We start from the raw sequence: 19,507 nt of genomic DNA on the forward strand, positions 1-19,507 counted from the left end.
TTCACTTGTTACAAGTGTGGCAGTTGGGTCACAAGGTTTCTGTTTGCCCGCAGAAGGGTGGGGGTCAGAAAGCTGCTTCTTCTTCAGCTAGACCGCAGAGTCAGAGTTTGGGCAGGGGGCAGCCCTTGTCTTGTTACCAGTGTGGACAGCCTGGGCACCTAAAGAGGTTTTGCCCGCAGTTGAGTGCCACTTCGGGAGCGTCTGGTTCTAGGCAGACGCAGGGTTTTCAGCCAGCTCAGTCTGTGCAGGCCTCGAGGGCCAATCCGGGAGCTTCGTCATCCCAGACTGTGCAGCAGTCTTTTGCTCCGAGGGGTGAGCAGGTAGACCAGGGGCCTACGGGGCGCGTGTATGCTGTTACCGCGCAGGATTTAGTACCAGCTCCATCAGTAGTGAGAGGTACTTTTCTGTTTTGCAACTCGGTTGCTAATGTGTTGATAGACACGGGTGCATCTCATTCTTTTGTATCTGCTGCATTTGCATCGGTTTTGGAATTGGAGTTGGCACAGTTAGCATCTCCTATTTGTGTGGTATCGCCTTTGGGTGGTGAGTTGATCTTGAAACAGGGTGTTAGAGGTTGTGATATAGAGGTCGCCGACTATAGGCTTCCTTTTCCGTTTGTTGTCATGCCCATGAAGGGTTTTGATGTTATTTTGGGTATGGACTGGTTATCGTCATACCGGGCTGTTATCGATTGCTACCGCCAGAGGGTCACGTTATGTACCTTGAGCGGGGAGTGGTTTCATTTCTTGGGAGACAGGGTTGGTAGTGTTTTGCCACCGGGGTATGATTCGCGAGGGCGAAGTGAGCTTAGTAGTCTACTGGCTAGCGTTGAGACTGGTGAGTGTGATGAGACCCAGGTTGTGTTGCCGAGGGTGGTTTGTGAGTATTCGGATGTCTTTCCCGAAGATCTTGTTAGTTTGCCACCTTATCGTGAGATAGAGTTCTCTATTGATTTAGTGCCCGGCACGGCGCCGATTTCTATGGCACCTTACCGTTTTGCTCCAGCAGAGTTGGTTGAGTTGAAAGTTCAGCTCCAGGAATTGCTAGATAAGGGTTTTGTTCGCCCTAGCGTTTCACCGTGGGGAGCGCCGGCCCTCTTTGTTAAAAGAAAGATGGTGCCTTGAGATTATGTATTGACTACCAGAAGTTAAATCGGGCTACGGTTAAGAATAAGTACCCTATGCCCCGTATAGATGATTTGTTTGACCAGTTGAAGGGTTCCCGTTGTTTCTCTAAGATAGACTTGAGATCGGGTTACCACCAGTTGAGGGTCAGGGATGAGGATATTCCGAAAACGGCATTCCGTACGCGGTATGGCCATTACGAGTTTCTGGTGATGCCATTTGGGCTTACCAATGCACCGGCAGTCTTTATGGACTTGATGAACCGCATTTTCCGGGAGTTCTTAGACCGATTTGTGGTCGTCTTTGTGGACGACATCCTTATCTATTCGCCTTCAGAGGAGGAGCACGAGGAACACTTGAGAGTGGTGCTTGAGTTGCTTAGAGCCCATAGGCTGTATGCCAAGTTTGGGAAGTGTGAGTTCTGGCTGAGGGAAGTCAAATTCTTAGGCCACGTGGTATCCGGGGAAGGGGTGTCTGTTGATACATCTAAGGTTGAGGCAGTGCAGGATTGGGCACAGCCTAAGAGTGTGTTTGAGATCCGCAGTTTTCTGGGCTTGGCTGGGTATTACCGTCGGTTTGTGAAAGATTTCTCCAGGTTAGCGTCACCGTTGACTAGACTGACTCGGAAGGGAGTCAAGTTTGTGTGGAGTGAGACTTGTGAAAAGTCGTTCCAAGAGCTGAAAGTTAGATTGACCACCGCTCCGGTGTTGATTATTCCGGAGAGAGGTTTGGGTTATGCGGTTTATTGTGATGCCTCACGAGAGGGTTTGGGTTGTGTGTTGATGCAAGAAGGGAAAGTGGTAGCTTATGGCTCACGTCAGTTGAAAATACACGAGAAGAATTACCCTACACACGACCTAGAGTTAGCAGCAGTGATCTTTGCCTTGAAAATCTGGAGGCACTACCTTTATGGTAAAAGGTTCGAGGTATTCTCAGATCATAAGAGTTTGAAGTATCTGTTTACCCAGAGAGACTTGAATTTAAGGCAGAGGAGGTGGATGGAGTTCATCGAGGATTATGATTTTGAGTTGCACTATCATCCGGAAAGGCCAATGTTGTGGCCGATGCCCTTAGTAGGAAGACCATTGGTGATGTAGCTAGTGTAGCCATCCGGGAATGGGAGATGTTGGGAGCACTTGGCGAGTTTGATTTGCTACTGGGCGAATCTGTTGAGGCTGCGGCCTTGTTTTCTGTTATTGCGCAACCTACATTTGTGACTAGAGTGTTAGAGGCACAGAGAGGTGACCTTGAGGTAGAATCCCTCCGAGAGAAGATCTCCAGTGGGAAAGTTGAGAAGGGTTTGACGGTGTACCCCGACCAGAGTGTGAGATACCGAGACCGTTTGTTTGTACCGGAGTCTTGCCGTGAGGAAGTACTCCGAGAGTTTCACCATTCGCGCCTTGCGGTGCATCCGGGAGGTACTAAGATGTACTAGGATTTGGGTCGCCAGTTTTGGTGGCGGGGTATGAAGAGAGATGTGGCTATTTTCGTATCGAAGTGCCTTACTTGCCAGCAAGTGAAGGCCGAGCATCAGAGGCCAGCGGGTTTGTTGCAACCCTTGCCTATTGCCGAGTGGAAGTGGGAGCATGTCACTATGGACTTCGTTGTAGGTCTTCCGAGGACTCAGCGGGGTAGTGATGCTATTTGGGTGGTTGTAGACCGGTTGACTAAGTCGGCGCACTTTATTCCTATGCGCGTGAAAGATTCGGTAGATCATCTTGCCGACTTGTATATTCGGGACGTAGTGAGATTGCACGGAGTCCCAGTGACGATCATCTCAGATAGAGATCCTCGTTTTACTGCTAGATTGTGGCAGAGTCTGCAGAGTGCCTTGGGCACTAAGTTGACCTTTAGTACGGCCTATCATCCTCAAACTGATGGCCAGTCCGAGCGTACTATTCAGATCCTCGAGGATATGCTTCGAGGTTGTGTCCTGGATTTCAGTGGGACGTGGGAGCGGCATTTACCCTTGGTAGAGTTTGCCTACAATAACAGTTTTCAGTCTAGCATCGGTATGGCACCGTTTGAGGCCTTGTATGGCCGACCGTGTAGGTCTCCAGTTTGTTGGGCCGAGGTGGGTGATGCACCTTTGTTGGGTCCGGAGTTGGTTAGGGAGACGACGGAGAAAGTTGAGCTTATCCGTAGAAGGCTTGTTACAGCCCAGAGTCGGCAGAAATCTTATGCTGACCGTAGGAGGAGACCTTTGGCGTTTGAGGTAGGTGATCATGTCTTTTTGAAGATATCACCTAGGCGAGGTCTGATGAGGTTTGGGAAGAATAGGAAGTTATCCCCTCGGTTTATTGGTCCTTTTGAGATCCTTGAGAGGATTGGTGAGGTTGCTTATCGGTTAGCCTTACCGCCGCAGTTGTCCGGAGTACATGACGTGTTTCATGTGAGTATGCTTCGGAAGTATGAGCCAGATCCATCACATGTGTTGGATTGGACTGATTTAGAGGTAGATGAGGATGCCTCGTATGAGGAGAGACCGGTTCGGGTCTTGGATAGGCGGGATCAGGTCCTGCGTGGCAAGACCATTCCTTTGGTGAAAGTCTTGTGGAAACATCACGGAGTGGAGGAAGCCACTTGGGAACGTGAGTTGGAAGTCCGAGAGAAATATCCGGACTTGTTTGTTGATATGTGATCTTGTATTTAAATTTTGAACAATTGTTGAACTTAAGAGCTTTCATGTATGTCTTAAGTTGTGAAACATTGAAAATGTTTTGGTTTATTGGAAGTGTGTTTGGAACTTGCCTTATATGGAAGTTGAATGTGACACTATATGTGTTGAATGTATTGTTGAAATTGGAAAGATAATGCGTAATGTTAATGCATGTTGAAAGTACATATGTGTTTACATATTGTGAGATGCCTCTTGTTAAATGGAGGGGATGACTAGTAATGGGTCGGATTGTTGAATGTTAAAGTGTAACATTGTTTAAAATGAAGAAAAACTTGTTTTTGAAAAACTTGTGCTTAATTTCGGGGACGAAATTCTTTAAGGGGGGGAGGTTATAGCGATCCCGGGTTTACCCTTGTTGTACAGTGATCCGGACATGTGTCCGTGGATGTTGGTTGTTGTTTATTATCTTGTTTGCATCCTCTTTACTTCATATTTGAGTTATAGTATGTGTTAGGCAGGTTTGTTACAGGTTGGTTGTGTTTGGGAGCCTAGTGTTGCTGCCCAGATTTTTGGCCATTCGCTCGAGCGAGGCGTTGGTCGCTCGAGCGAGAGTTGAGTTCGTGTCTGGTGGGTCGAGCCAGAGTGGCTTCGCTCGAGCGAGAGCTTGCTCCTGGTTCTGGACCTGAGAGGTGTGTTTCTTGGCTCGAGCGAGCTTTTCTTGGCTCGAGCGGTCTGGTTTGTTCTTCGCTCGAGCGAGAGGTCTGTCGCTCGAGCGTGCTTCTGGTTGCAGACCTGAAGGTTTGAGTTGTTGGCTCGAGCGAGCATCCTTTCGCTCGAGCGCACTTTTGAGTTTTTGGCTCGAGCGAGAGTCCCTTGGCTCGAGCTAGAGTTTCTGTGTCTGGTCGCTCGAGCGACCAAGTCTTCGCTCGAGCGAGAGTGTTTTATATCAGCGGACAGTAGCGTTTTGAAACATCACTTTTTCACTTTCTTTTTGATCCAAAACCTAGATCCGAGACACCCTCTCTCTACACTTATATTCTCTCTAAGAATTGATCTCCCTAGAGTGTGAATCTAGCCTAGGGCCTTTGTTAAAAAGATAGAGGGCATTGAGAGCTTTGTTTTAATCTGAAAAAGTTTGGATTTGGAACACGTTGGTCTTCGAGTCTTCATCTCCTTTTTGGCTTAAACTTCGAGGTAGGGATATCCTACTCTTCTCTATGGATTTTGTCTTTAAATTTTGGTATTTTGAGAAGTTGGGGTTGGTTTGGTAATTTGGTAAAAGTTTGGGGCTTTTGTGCAATTTTACAAAAGTTGGGGTTTTATTCATAATAAACCTAGATGCATGTTTGGCATAGAGAAATGGAATGAATGTTAAGTCATTGATGAAAATGGGACCTAAGGGTTGAAATGTTAATTACGGGAATTGACCTAATTACATTGTTTAATTAATTGGGATAATTAATTGTGAGGAATGAGGAAATGAAATGTTGATTGAATATCCATTGTGCATTTATTTTCTGTTTAGAAATAACTGCTTTGGGCTATCGGTGGAGGATAGTCGTGATTGTTGTAGACAATGCATGATAATTAGGCAAACGGAAACTAATCAATGGGATGTGTCATAGAATTTGACGGTTGATAGAATACATTAATTATATGTATTGTGTGATTGTGATGGTATATAGAACCAATGTGTTTGTATGCATTATGTGTAGAGGAGGAGATGGGGGATGTACTCCGCGGTTTAGGGGAAGATGGGGGATGTACCTCTAAACCGGATAGTATTGGGAGAAGATAGGGGATGAACTCCGTAGATACAGCTCATATGCTTGTCTAGAAAAGTGAAGATAGAGCTTATATGCTTATCTTTGTGATGTGTGGATATAGCTTATATGCTTATCTGTGGATATAGTGGTTATACATATCTGTTGTAGAATGTGGATATAGCTTATATGCTTATCTGAATGTGGGATATAGTTTTTATACTTATCTGTTGAAATGATGATAGAGCTGACATGCTTATCTGTTGAAAAAGGGAAAATGAAAGGAAACTTGGACTCGTAAGTCGTATGACATAAATATGTGATTTATGTGATTGCATCAATGTTGGCCATCTATCAATTGCTAATATTTTAGTCATTGTTCATGGTTGGTTTAGTGTATTTCTACTGGGCTATGGCTCACCCTATATGGGAACATCATTTTCAGGTACAGGAAGCATGCCACCTCCAAGGACATAGCTGGGAGGCTAGAGGCGGACATACTTTTGTCGCTTAACTTTTGTTGTATTACATGTAACTTCAAGCCAAGGGCTTAATGTGTATGAGTTAGTACTCTTTTGTTGTAACCAAGTGTTAACTTGGAAAGCTGTAAGCCCGTAGGGCATTTTGTTTTGATGTTAACATGTAATACCCATGTAATGGAACTCTAATGAATAAAAGAATGTGGTTAGTTTATATGTAAATGCATGTCTTATCTGATGGGTTTTATGTTGTTATTTTGAGGGCGTTACAATTATATTGCGTACTCTTTAGTTTCTTCACAAGTCTTTTGCTTCAAGCGTGGCGTGAACTCTGCCCAGTCAAACTCCTCAACTCCAAATCTGTCAAACAATCTATATCATTAAAGACCAACATACCAGCACAAATATGCCATTTATTAGATTACGAATAAAATAAGTAGATTCTGAATTTTAATATACATCCAAAACTAAACCTCATCATAATCTGAACAAATGCAGCCCTTTGATTTTGATTGAATCCCTTTACTCTAAATGATCTCCCTTCACCTTCCATCAAGGGAAGTGATTCAGCGCTATCCACTGCAAATGATTGGAAAAAGGGCCTATGATCAAACATGATCACCAACTTCTTCAAATTATCGTATTAGGATGATACTAGCTACACAAAACAATACCACGGATTTTCTTTCTGTTAGGCCTCCTCCCAGTTAGAATTCCAGATGCAGCTGTTTCTTCATCAGTTAACTTAGCTTCATAGTTATTGTCTTCTCCTTCGGAACTTACATCTTCCAAACCAGCAAGGTCCTCGTCTTCTACAGACACCATCTAAATGAGCCCCAAGAGCACATGAGAAACATAACATTAGAAATCCATCTTATTTCATGAGCAGTCAGGTGAAACATTTGTCCTTGACAGGACTCAGAGATGTTCACATCGAAGAACAACAATTTAAATTTTCACACGGGATTATTAACGTAGTATAGAGCAGAATTCCACAACTACTACTATTTTATTCCATAGCATGTCAGAAGTTGATACAACTTCCAAAGTGAATGAAGTTTAACAGGCTCTAGTATCAAAGAAATTCAATTTGAAATAACAATTCACACGATGAATCATAGGTTATGTGCTTTAGAAATAATGAAACAAAAAAGAATGGGTGAGGATTGATAAATTTGAAAGGAATGCAATGTGGATTAATTCTCCAATGATGATAAAGAATTATGCACAAAAGGGCTTAGAAGACAAACCCTCTATGCAAGCAAATTAAATTGATTACAAAAGCAATGTACCTTTTAAAATGATGTAAAATACCTGTTTACGACTTCTACTCCCCTTGCCCATGGCGTTAAACTCTTCAAACTTCTGTACTTCATATCTGTCTTTCAACAACTCTTCCCAATAGCTAGCTCTATCTGGGTTGTTGGTGGTAGTTTTATTTTCGGTTAATACCTTTCGTGCTTCCTCTTCTGCTGCTGCTTCCACTTCATCAATGTACTCAAAATTTGCTACCTAAAGCATATGTGCAACTTTAGTTTCCTTAAAACCAAAAAGCATAAAATAAGATACGACAAAGATATCATAATAAGACAGGCTAGATACCCAGTTGGAATGGTAAAAATAAAAAGGGAGAATATCAAAAAGTTGGAGAGTAGAAAAATAATTTCAAAATGATGGAGGTACAGGTGATTTATGCATTAGATAATGCAAATAAATCTTATACCATCATTTAAAAATTATTTTTTTTTACTTTCCACTTTTTCGAAATTCTCCCAAATAAAAATGAGGTCCAAAACTATTAAATATTTTTTTCAACAACACACCAACAAAACTAATGTTCACTAACCTTGCAGTAGCTAATGGCAGAGGTTATCTTCTCATTCCTCTCCTCGGCACTCATTTCACTGTAATACATACAGTTTTTCAATGACTTCCCACCATCACCACGATCTGTCGGCTTGTAACACGTGAAGCACCTCTTGACTTTCCGCATCAACGACGTCCCGAAGCTCAAAGAGAGAGAGATTGGAGTTGAGGGCTTCATGGAAAGAGAGAGAGAGAAAGAGAGAGAGAGAGAGAGAGAGAGAGAGAGAGAGAGAGAGAATATATATTCCTATTCAACTCTTTTTTTCTCAGCAATGTTATAGTTTGTTAATGACTTGTGTCCTTGTTGCTGTGAGAAGACACTGTATATATAGCATAATGGTTATATTGGGAATTAGTGTAAATAGGAATTTTGTATATATGGCATAATTGGTTATATTAGGAATTAGCGAAAAAGGAAAAACAAAGATTCCTATTTACACTAATTCCTAATATAACCAATTATGAGAAGTAATATTTACACTAATTCCTAATTCCTAATATACAATATAATTCCTAAATCTATAACCAATTCCTAATATTTACACTAATTCCTAATTCCTAATATACACTAATTCCTAATTCGTAAATCTATAACCAATTCCTAATATTTTCTAATATAATCCTTATTTTCCTCCTAAAAATCAGAGATTATTTCCTTAGTTTGAAAGTTAGCAATAATTATTTTCTGATATTTCCTTATTTTCCTGAAAATTAAAAAAGAGTATTTTCTAACTAATTGAGTTAAAAGGTTGCTATCTACTGAAAGATAGTTGAACAAAGACAACATGCTAGAATCTTTAAAGAAGAAATGATGTGAGAAGAATAGGAAATAGGACTCAAGTTTAAGAAAAAAAATCCTCTTAAACAATCTGTTCAAAAGCCAGAACTTTTTTATTATTATTATATTGCAAAAAAAATTATTTCAATTTATTTTTTATTGGGGGATCAGCAATAAAAGAAGAATTTTATCAAAAAGGAGAAAAGAGAAGTACAAAGAAGGAAAAGAGGTCCTCAAAAGCAAAAACCAAAAACCAAAAACCAAAAAACTCTACGAAGGAAAAAACAAGAAGACCTCAAAATTATTTTTTTTTTCAATTTACTATCCAATTAAGGAAAAACCAGTGGTTTACAAATCAATTGTCACTAACAATTTAAGAAACATATATTGAGATTTTCATCATCAATTTAAGAAATAGAAAGTTTCCATATTGTTGAAAATTCCAAAGATTCTCTAATTAATGGACAAAATTTGAAAGGTATTGCCATATTGATAATTAAAAGGAAAAAGGAAAAAAAAAAATTGATGAGAACCAATAATATGACACGTAGATTTTTACATTATAAAAATTCAAAAATTTAAGAAAAATAGATTGAAGTATTCATCAATAAAGAGCTTACAACGTCTTTGCTTATATTATATAATGATTCCCAATTGTCTAGTAGTTCTAGTTTTAAGATGTAAACTGTAGCAACTCTTTATCATAAAATGTATGCTCTTAGTTGTAATAATCTAATCATTTTTATTTTATTTTTTTGGGAAAATATTTATCAAATAATTAGAGTTTATACTCCCTACTGTTTTTGGAATTGGAAACAAAAACTAATTTCCCATTTGTCTATGTTGAAATTTGCACCAATTAATCACAACATCAACAATAATCAACACATTAACTGTATTTTAACTGAGCACATTTGTCAATAAACATGGCATTCAAACTACAAAAGCTAACAAATTGAAATCAATTCCCAAACAGTAAACAAAAAGCTAACAAAGAGTAGTTCAATACAAATCTGAACAAGATCAAAACCAGAACAAACGTGTAAACCAATAGATTAGAACTTACCTCCAATGAGAAAGTTAGGGGTTTCTTTTCTCAAAGGAGTTGATTTTTCCACCGCCGCCGATCAATGATTGGATCAATCGAGAACTTGAAATTAAAATAAGGATGATTATTCAATCAATAAATAGAGATACATATATAAATTCATATATATACTTGTATAGAGAGATATGTAAGAGAAGAAAAATTATCTAAAAAAGGTCCGATAATGTGTACGCAGATATAGAGAGATCGAGATTGTACGAGAAAGAGACAGAGATCAAGAGAGAGATTGAGAGGGAGTCAGAGATCGAGGGAGAGATTGAAAGATCGAGAGAGACGGAGATTCATACCGGTGTTCTTCAGACGACGAGAGATTAAGGAAAAAATATTACGTGTTTAAGAAATAATGTTCTATTTTACTTATTAATTGACACATTTTATGTTGTTTCTTAAAATATTAATACAAACGTGATTTGTCATATTATTTAGATGAGTACTGCTATTTAGATTAAAAAATTAGACCCACCTTTTAAACTCAATGATGTGGTATTTTATCAAAATATCTAAGTCAATTCTCTTTCTCATTTATTCTCTAATCATTAATCAATCATCTTATTGACACATTACTCGGTCTAGAAATAGGTCTATAAAGTGGGTTTGTATATCATTTTTCTAAGATTAATAGCTATCAATTTGCATCACTTAAAGTTGAGTAAAACAGCCAACGGGGATTGGTTAAGTTGGTAAGGATCAGACTCTTCGTCTTTAAGACTTAGGTTCAATTCCCACTACTACCAGTAGTCCTCCTTGGTGGCTTGCCCTAACCCTGGACTGAGATAGCCTTCCCTCACCTAAACTTTTTTATACCCAAAAAAAAAAAAATTTGAGTAAAACAGTTATATCACGTCACTTTGTTGAGTGAAACAGTTACATCATTAATTGTGTCTGAAAATTTTGGTATGATTAGAATTTTCATTAAAATTTCCGTATCATCATGCAACACTTTCTGTCATTTTTTTTTCTAATTATCAACCAATCATATCATTTAAACATAACGAGTCTAGAAATTGTACTTGTATATCATTTTTCATTTATTTCACCAATATCAAATTAGCATTCTGCAAAAAACTTGGAATTAACCATTTTGATGAAAAACAAAGGTACAAGAGGCAAACTGGGAGCTCTACAACAAACAGAAAGCAGCCGAAGCAATTCTGTACGAGAAAGAGAAAGAAGCCCAAGCCCAAAAAGCCACGGCTGAGGTTGCTTTCTATGCCCTCCAACAACTCGCTGATGGAGAATTATATGCTAAACAAAAAGAAGTTGTAGGGCTTGTAGCGCTCGGACAAGCCCAAGGGGTTTATATATGCACGCTTTTGGACGCGTTGGGAGGGAATTACAATGCTCTTAGAGATTACCTGATGATCAATGGTGGGATGTTTCAAAAGATTGCCAAGATTAATGGCGAGGCGGTTCATGGGCTGCAGCATAAAATTAGTATTTGGACTAATGGTGGTGGCGGTGAGGGTGGTGCTATGAAGGAGGTTGCTGTTGTTTATAGGATGTTACCTCCATTATTTAGGATTGTTCATGAGCAAACTGGAATGTTGCCACCAGCATGGATGGGTGCCTTGCCTGACTCCAATAATGTGAACTAATGAGTCATGCATAAGATGGAGATTCTTTGTAGTTGGTAAATTGGGCCTCCATGGGCTGTCATATGATTTGAACCGTTCAACTTATAAGAACTTTTGAGTAGATAATTTATGTAAAAAAGTTAGATTGATCAAATAATCGTAATCACGTGATGATATCACATTTGTCCTCAAAATAACGGACAGTCTGTTTTCAAAATTATACTTGCCATGCATTTTTTTGAAAATAAATATGAACCAATCATGTGATTATAATTATTTGATCAACCTGATTTGGCATGGATTATCTGTTAGAGAGCCATAGAAGATAAACGATTTAGATAATGAGGTGATCCTGTGGTGAGCTCATAGAGACCCAACTCTAGTTGTGATTTCCAACCGGAATGAATCTCCGTACTTACGGACTAGACATTGTGACGTGGATTGAGAGGTTAAAAGATTAAAAATATTTATTTTATGATAAATATCATTTTTTACGTATAAATATCAAATTTTATATAAAAATTTCAGACAATTTGATTTGACATATTTTTCATATTAATGAAAGACACCACATTTTGGGCTTAGGATGTCAATTTTTATTTTATTTATTTATTTTTTTGTTTTTTTGAATGTGGGATGTCAAATTTGAATCTAAATTTTTGTATTTACTCTACATTTTCTTGAAGAAGTTGAAATATGTAATCGTATGGACACCATTCTATGTGTTCTAATGTTTGTGTTTAGTTGTGTTTCTTTTGATCAAAAGACATACATGTACATTTGTTCGTTTCAAATAAATACAGTATGATAAAAATATTAATAAATTTGATATTATTCACTTTGTTTGTAGTGATGCACCTTTTAAAAAGATGTACATTATAAAAAAATTATGATTTTTTATCATAAAAATTATGATTATCAGTAATGTATGTTATGATATTTTGTGGTAAAATTATGAATAAAGAATTTATGATGTGCACTCTAAAGTTAGGGAAAAGTTAGGGATGATAATGTTACGATACTTTGTGATTTTTGTTATAATACTTTGTAATTTTTATTATCACGATAGAGTAAAAGGGGAAGAAAGCAGAGCCTCTCTCTCTACATTCTAGAGAGAGAAAGCTCCCCCCATGGGTTTTCTCCTGGTATCTGGTCTGTCTCGGCCAGTTTGTTAGATCCTCCACCCTTGACTTTGTGTGTGAGTGAGGTTGTTGGTCTCTGATCATGTTTTATAGTGTCTATGGTGTTGAATTTTAATTTATTTTATGGTGTTTTTTCGATGAGTTTATTCCAACTGGCCTGAGTTGTCTCTTTCCGAAGTGTATTGCTTGGAGTGACAAGGGCCCCCTCGTGATATATTCTGCTCTAGTTATGTTCTCTTCCGGCGTTGTGCTCGCCGGCGTGATTGTGCGGTGTGTTGCTGCCTCGGTCTACTCCGGTAGTCTCACGTGAGTACGCACTTTAGTGCTATTCTGCGGGTTCATACCTAGAAGGAGGATTTGGTTGCGGTTTGGGGTTCTAAACTACTCCGACAATGGTTTGGCTAAGAGGTGCTTTTGTTTCCACTTCGTCCAGGAGTGTGGGCTGGGTCCCAGGTTGTTTTGTTTGATGGTGGGGTGTCACCAACGCTGGGTGTCTATCCTGGGTGCTGGTTCTGTTTCAGCGAAGGCCTGGTTGTTCGTCACTGGGCGACGGGCTTTTCCGGTGGATCTGTGGTGGTTTCTTTTCTCCAGTTTTCCAAGGGAGGTGATGCTACAGGCCTGGTTGTTGTTGATTTTGGTTTCCCAGTTACATTTGTTATCCAGTTTCGGTTTAGCCGCCGTCGTCGGGGATGAGGTGTAAGCTGGGCGTGACTTCTTCTGTACACTCGGTATGTTGTGTGCCGAAGGTGATGTTGTGTTGCTGGCGGTGCTGGTTTTTTTCTGGCGCCGTGACTGAGGCAGCCGACTCTGGGTTTGTTTATTTATTGGTGGTATATGGGATGGTATGTTCTACGGAGTTTTCTAATGGTTTTGGCTCCTGGCGTCATGACTGCTGGAAATGATTTCTTGTGCATTAAGGAGTTCGTTTCAGTAGTGATTGGTTGCCTCGCAGTTTATACCAGCAGTGTTGTGGTTATATGTTGCGCTGATGGTGCATTATGGTTTCTTGGTTGCTGGTGTTCATGGATTGGTTTGGGCTGGTTTCCGGCTTTGTCCAGTGGTGTAATGTACCGGGTTTGAAGATGGCGAGAGATTGAAGATGAAAATGTCTGATATGATGACTTCATGTCTGCTTACGCCGGTGTTTATTGCCGACAGAGCTGTGTTCCTACTCTGGTTCTGTGGTTTCTGGCATGGTGTTTGGTCGTGTTCTTTGGTGCTAGCGTTCTGGTTCACATCTGCCGGCGTCGCTGATGCACTGGCGGTGGTCTGCTAAGCGCGTGGTTCTTGATATTAGTGTTGCGTGGTTGCTGAAGCTTCCTCGCCGTGCGCTGATGGGATACTTGCTTTTTGGGTGTCCTGCGTCGTACAGTGTGTCTTGTTTTCAAGCTTCCCGCCTACGACACAGGTTGGTTGAAAATAAGTTGATATCCACGTGGGTGTACTTTTAGCCCACGGTTTTGGTTGGGGGCAGACCAAAAGGTAGCTGGTCAGTTCATGATTAGGTGTTATGTACATCAACTTTCACATGGTGCTGTTGTTGGGTGAGGTAAAGCTATATCAACTTTATATATATATATATTATAGATATATATTTTGGTTGACTTAAGCTTCGGCTGCCTAGATTGGGGCTTGGTGTTGTAGTAGGTGGGCCACGTGTGGGAGCAAATGACGTTGGCCCATGTGCTTGTGGTGGCCGTTTGGGTTATAAATAATAGTTGGGCCCACGGTTTTCTTTTGTGTGGACTATCCGTGGTTTGGTTTTTTGGCGAAGACAATGGGCTTATTCTTGCCGTTTCTTTTAGTGGGTTTTTGATTATGGGTCTTTGATGACCATGTGTGGGCTTAATATTTTGTGGCCCGGGTTTTTACACCGTCAAGTGGGGTGCCTTTTCACGAGGAAAATTTGAGTAGCTGGTTTTTATTTTCTTTTTAGTCACTTTGCAGCGGATTATGTATAGTCGATTTTATCTTGATGATTGATCGTGTGATCCTCATGTGACTCGATATGAGGTTAGTTTTGAGCCATCTCCGCCAAGAGTGATTGAGGGGTCACTGCTATGGGGAATAGTGGTTCGATGACTAGCCGAGTTAGAGACTGGGAGATGAGCGGGAGGATAGCTACCGGTTACGGTTGCTTCTTGTCTTCATGTGACCCATCCTAATTGGTCGTATTGCCACGCCTGACATGGAGTGAAGGGCACACTGCCGTGGGGTTTGAGGCTTGTGATCTACCAAGGAAGGGACTGGGGGATGTGATGATTGATCTCAGGTTATTTTTTGGCTATGTATCGGTTTGTTGCTATGGGGCTACCGTTGTCACTTCGACTCACTAGACCGTTGCTTATGGTTACTGATCGTGCTAGCTTCATGTGACTCTGTCGGGATTTCTCATGGGGTAGATTTTTTCCTCTGTCATGGCTTTTGTTGAGTGGCTAGGATGTCACGGCTGTGAGGAGTGGGATGCTTACTGGATTCCATGTGTTGATCTACGGTAGAGACTGGGGGCGAATGTGGTTGGTTATCATTTTTGATTTGTCTTGAGGGTTGTTGCTTTGTGAGTTTGCTTGTTGTGGCTTTTAAGTTTTTTGGTGTTTGTTTGTATCTTTGCCCATATATCCATCCCAAGTTTCGTCTATTATCTCTGATGGTAGGGGTTACTTGGGGACAAAAGGATATATGGGCAAAGTTGGGTTACTTTGTTTTTTCTGTTGTTCTTGTGGATCTCCCCCAATCTTAGGGGTGCAGTGGTAGGTTATTTTGGTTATGTATTCGTTTATTTATTTGTTGTAGGGTATGCCTGGGGTATGCCCCTTGTAAACTTGTAAATTTCATTGTCTTTATTTTATGACTTACTTACCCAAAAAAAATTTTATTATGACATTTTATAGTGAAAAATAAGTAAAAAGTATATAAGGTGTAATTTCTTGGAAGTTTGATAGAGAACTTGTAAAGAGAGAAGTTGTTTGACTTGACAAAATATAAACATGCACAGAAATATACATATTCCACTCAAAATACTCTTATGTATCTTTAGGAGATGATGATAGCATTGAAGCCTATTGAGAGTTGCGCAAGCTAACACAAGAAAACAAATTGTTCTTTAATGCAATTCTAAATTTCATGATTGATATTAGAGATGCTCAGAGTCGCACCAACAACTCATGAATCAAGTTTTTTAAATTTGACGAGTGTACTTAAGTTAATGTGTTAAAAAATGGCAAATAATTTGTTTAGTCAAAAAGGGGGAAGAACTCCCTTCATTTAAAACAGGCTATCAACCAAAAATCACTCAATGGGGAAATATTCAGTTTCCGAATAAATGGAAACCAAAAAAAAAAAAAAAAGAAGTCCAGCATTTAGAAGTATTCTCGAACTATGAAGTTATTAGACGAAAATCTCATTCTAAAATTTGAAGGAAGAAAATGCTTCAGTGTATCATTTAGTGTAAGAATTCCTATAGAAGAGAAATATAATGAACAAAGATTCACATAAAAATATGAAGACTATGAAAGTATAGGACACTCTGGCCTTTAGAATAAGAATTTAAAACTACTAGAGATGTAAAAAGACTTGAATGTTTAATCCAAATGATTCAAACTTTGAATCAAGAAGAAAATGTAATAGTTAGTAATTGTCGCGAGAAATAGAGATCCATTCGATGGAGTTTCCAGCTAATTTTTTCTCAAAGTACCACTAGGAAACCCAATATAATCCTAAAACAGAAGAAGAAAAAAAAGAAAAACAAAAACAAGAACAAAAACTTAACTTCATAGATAAAACACAAGATACAACCAAGGAAACTACAATCGGAGTCCAAGGTACAAATTAGGAAGGTGTGAGGCACCCATCTTGCCCAGCTGATAAGTTATCCTTTAGTCAATTTCATTAGGAATTTGTTAGACTTTAATATGCAAGATGACTTCACTCAATTTCATTGGTTCAATTAGTTAAATTAGTGTTTCGCAAAAAAATAAAATAAAATAAAATAAAAATAGAAACTAACAACTATAATGATGCCAATCAAACACTAGACTATCATGAAAATTAACAAGCATGCAATCATGGCAAAAAAACAAGACAAAACATGATTAATGCATGACAATCCTAAACTAAACATGAGACAATGACATGATCGAGACAAACCAGCAACTATGACAACGAAACGGAAACATCAAACAATCTCTCAGAAAATTATGAAAATTTTATGAGACACAAATATATGTGATTAACTTACAACTCCATAATTAAAGGGTCCTCAACTTTCCCTTTATGTTAGAATTGAATCTAAACATTCTCTCATTGTTCTTGATGAAGTAGGAGAAAAATTAACAAAAAAACGATCTTTCGAGTTTGAAGCTATGTCGTCCAAAGATCCAAAGAGTCCTTGGGAGTTGCAAATAGCATTAAACTCCAAAACAAAAAGGGGTCTCCAACTTTCACACTGGGTTAGACGTAGGGGTGAAATTGGTACAGTTTGCTGATAATATAAATCAATTGTGACCGATCAGGGGAGAGAACCAAACCGACTGAAATCTAAGCGGTCAGTAAGAGTATTCAATTTGCCATTGTTTAACAAAATCAGAGCAAACGATATATAGAAACAAAAACTGGAACACAAAGTAAAACCATAACTCCTTTACATGACACTCCTTTACTTGGAAAAATCAAAGAGTAAGGGTACCAATATTCAGGAATGGTTGGATAGGGTCTAGCTAATGCAAAATCTTGGTTTTACATTTTCCCAAATGCTCTTATTTGTCATTTACCAACTAGTGAATCTAATAATTATCACATTGTTCTAGATAAAGTACAAGAAAAATTAGCCATAAAACGACCTTTTAAGTTTGAAGCTATGTGAATTATAGATCTAGAGACCCACTGGGTGTTGCAAGATGCATGCAACTTGAGAATTTAGGGTTCCCAACTTTTACGTTGTGTTAGGAGTAGGGGAGAAATCAATGTAGTTTGGCGGAGGTCTAGGTGATTTCTCCACCACACAGAAGCTTTTAAGTAACAAAAACAAAAATCCAAAATAAAAATAAAAATAAAAAAAAGAAAAGAAAAATTGGAACACAAAATAAAACCATAATAATTACTTTACAAGTAACTCCTCTACTTGGATAAATTGTTGAGCACAATATACAAATAATCAGGAAAGGTTAGAAAGGTTAGATAGGGACCTGGCTAATGCATATTGCATGTCGATTCTCCCAAACTCTCTTATTCTGTCATCTACCAAATATTGAATCTGATCATTGCCTCACTGTCCTAGACAATGCAGGACAAAAATTAGCCATAAAAACGATCTTCTAAGTTTAAACCAATGTGGGCCAAAGATTGAGAGAGCCCATCGGGTATTGCAGGAAGGATGTAATTTGAGAATATATGGGTCCACTTTCACGCTGTGTTAGAAGTAGGGGTGAAAATAAGTGCAGTTTGGTCGAGGTCTGGGGTGGGGTTTCCCCACCAAACCAAAGATTTTGATTTGACATTTACATGAATTTATCCTAGTCGGGGAAGAGAACTAAGCCGACATTGTGAAATTTTGAAAACGATTCGGTCCGTCAGTGTATTCAATTTGCATTGTTTAATAAAGTCAAGGCAAACTATATACAGAACACAATAAGCCAACCTATATTCAAGAAAGGTTGGATAGGAGCCTAGAAAATGCATCTTAGATGCCATTTTCCCAAACACTCATAGTTGTCATTTACTAACTACATGATCAGATCATTCTCTCACGGTTCTGCATAAAGTAAAAAAAAAAAAGAAGCCATAAACAATCTTTTAAGTTTAAAGTTACGTGGACCATTGGGTGTAACAGGGAAACAAGCAACTCTAGAATTAAGGTGTCCTCAACTTTTGTGTTGTGTTAGAATTGAATCTGATCATTATCATCATTGTTGATGTAGTAGGAGGAAAATTAGCCATAAAACGATGTTTCAAGTATGAAGCTATGTGGACTGAGATCCAGAGTGCCATTGGGTGTTGCAAAAACCATGCAACTATAAAATTTAGAGGTCATAACATTCCCACTATGTTATAAATAGGATTGAAATCAGTGCAGTTCAATCAATATAGCGATCCCGGTTGTCCCTTTACTGTTCTGTTGTATTTCGGACTCGGTTCCGTGAAGTTGGTAGTTGAATCTATCTTGTTGTCATCCTTTAATTCCGCTTGATTGAGTTTTAGGAGATTTTGGGCAGGGTTGTTACAGGTTGGTTAGGCCTTGGTTTCAATTCCTTGTTGCCTAGTTTTTAAGCGGTCTGCTCGAGCGGGGATTGCACACTCCCAGTTTTTCGTGTCCCTGCAAAACTTCTGCAGGTGTGATTTTTAAGCTCGAGCGGGTTTCTTTACGCTCGAGCGGTGGCGCTCGAGCGGGTATCTGACGCTCGAGCGGGTAGTACCTTTTCGGTGCAGGTTCTGGGAGGGGAAAATCTACGCTCGAGCGGACTGGTTTTCGCGCTCGAGCGGATGTGCTTTATTCTTGGCGCTCGAGCGGGTCTTCTTGCGCTCGAGCGAACCTTGTTTTTGTTCTTGACGCTCGAGCGTTGTGTTTTCCGCTCGAGCGGGAATGTCGTATATCAGTTGACTGTGGGGCAGTTTTAAATCACTTTTTCTCTCTTACTTTTTCCAAAAAGGCCATTTGAGAGCCTCTCTCTCTAAAACCTTGCCTTCTCTCTAGATATTGATCTAGCTAGGGTGTTTTCCTCACCTTTGGCCTTTACAAAAGAGTTGTTGATCGTCGAGGGCTATCTTTTGATCCGAGAAACTCGTGGTTTGGAGCAAGTTCGTTTTCATCATCTTCTTTGTTGGTTGTCATCTTTTGAGGTAGGGATTCCTACTCACTCTTATGGTCTTTGACCTAGATTTTTAGTTGTTTTGATAGAGTGTTGAACTTGGGAAATTTTGGAACTTAGGGTTTCAAAATGTGTAAAAACGGTTTTGTGATTTTGGGCTCATAACTTGTATTTTGGGTTTCAAAGTGATGATATAGTTGTTGGTTGTCGATATTAGGCCATTGGGTCAATATTGGGAAAGGGGGTAGAA

The 19,507-nt window shown here is 39.3% G+C and overlaps 2 pseudogenes; one reads left to right on the forward strand and one right to left on the reverse strand.

The window, feature by feature from the left end:
- LOC114272232 (uncharacterized) overlaps nt 1–7,979 on the reverse strand; it is a 45,504-nt pseudogene extending 37,525 nt beyond the window's left edge.
- A 161-nt stretch (nt 7,980–8,140) lies between these two features.
- On the forward strand, nt 8,141–11,333 carry LOC114261164 (flotillin-like protein 6 pseudogene; annotated as a pseudogene).
- The last annotated feature ends 8,174 nt before the right edge of the window (nt 11,334–19,507 follow it).

This window comes from Camellia sinensis, chromosome 9 (genome assembly GCF_055761805.1).
Source record: "Camellia sinensis isolate YWXY chromosome 9, ASM5576180v1, whole genome shotgun sequence".
NCBI lineage: Eukaryota > Viridiplantae > Streptophyta > Magnoliopsida > Ericales > Theaceae > Camellia > Camellia sinensis.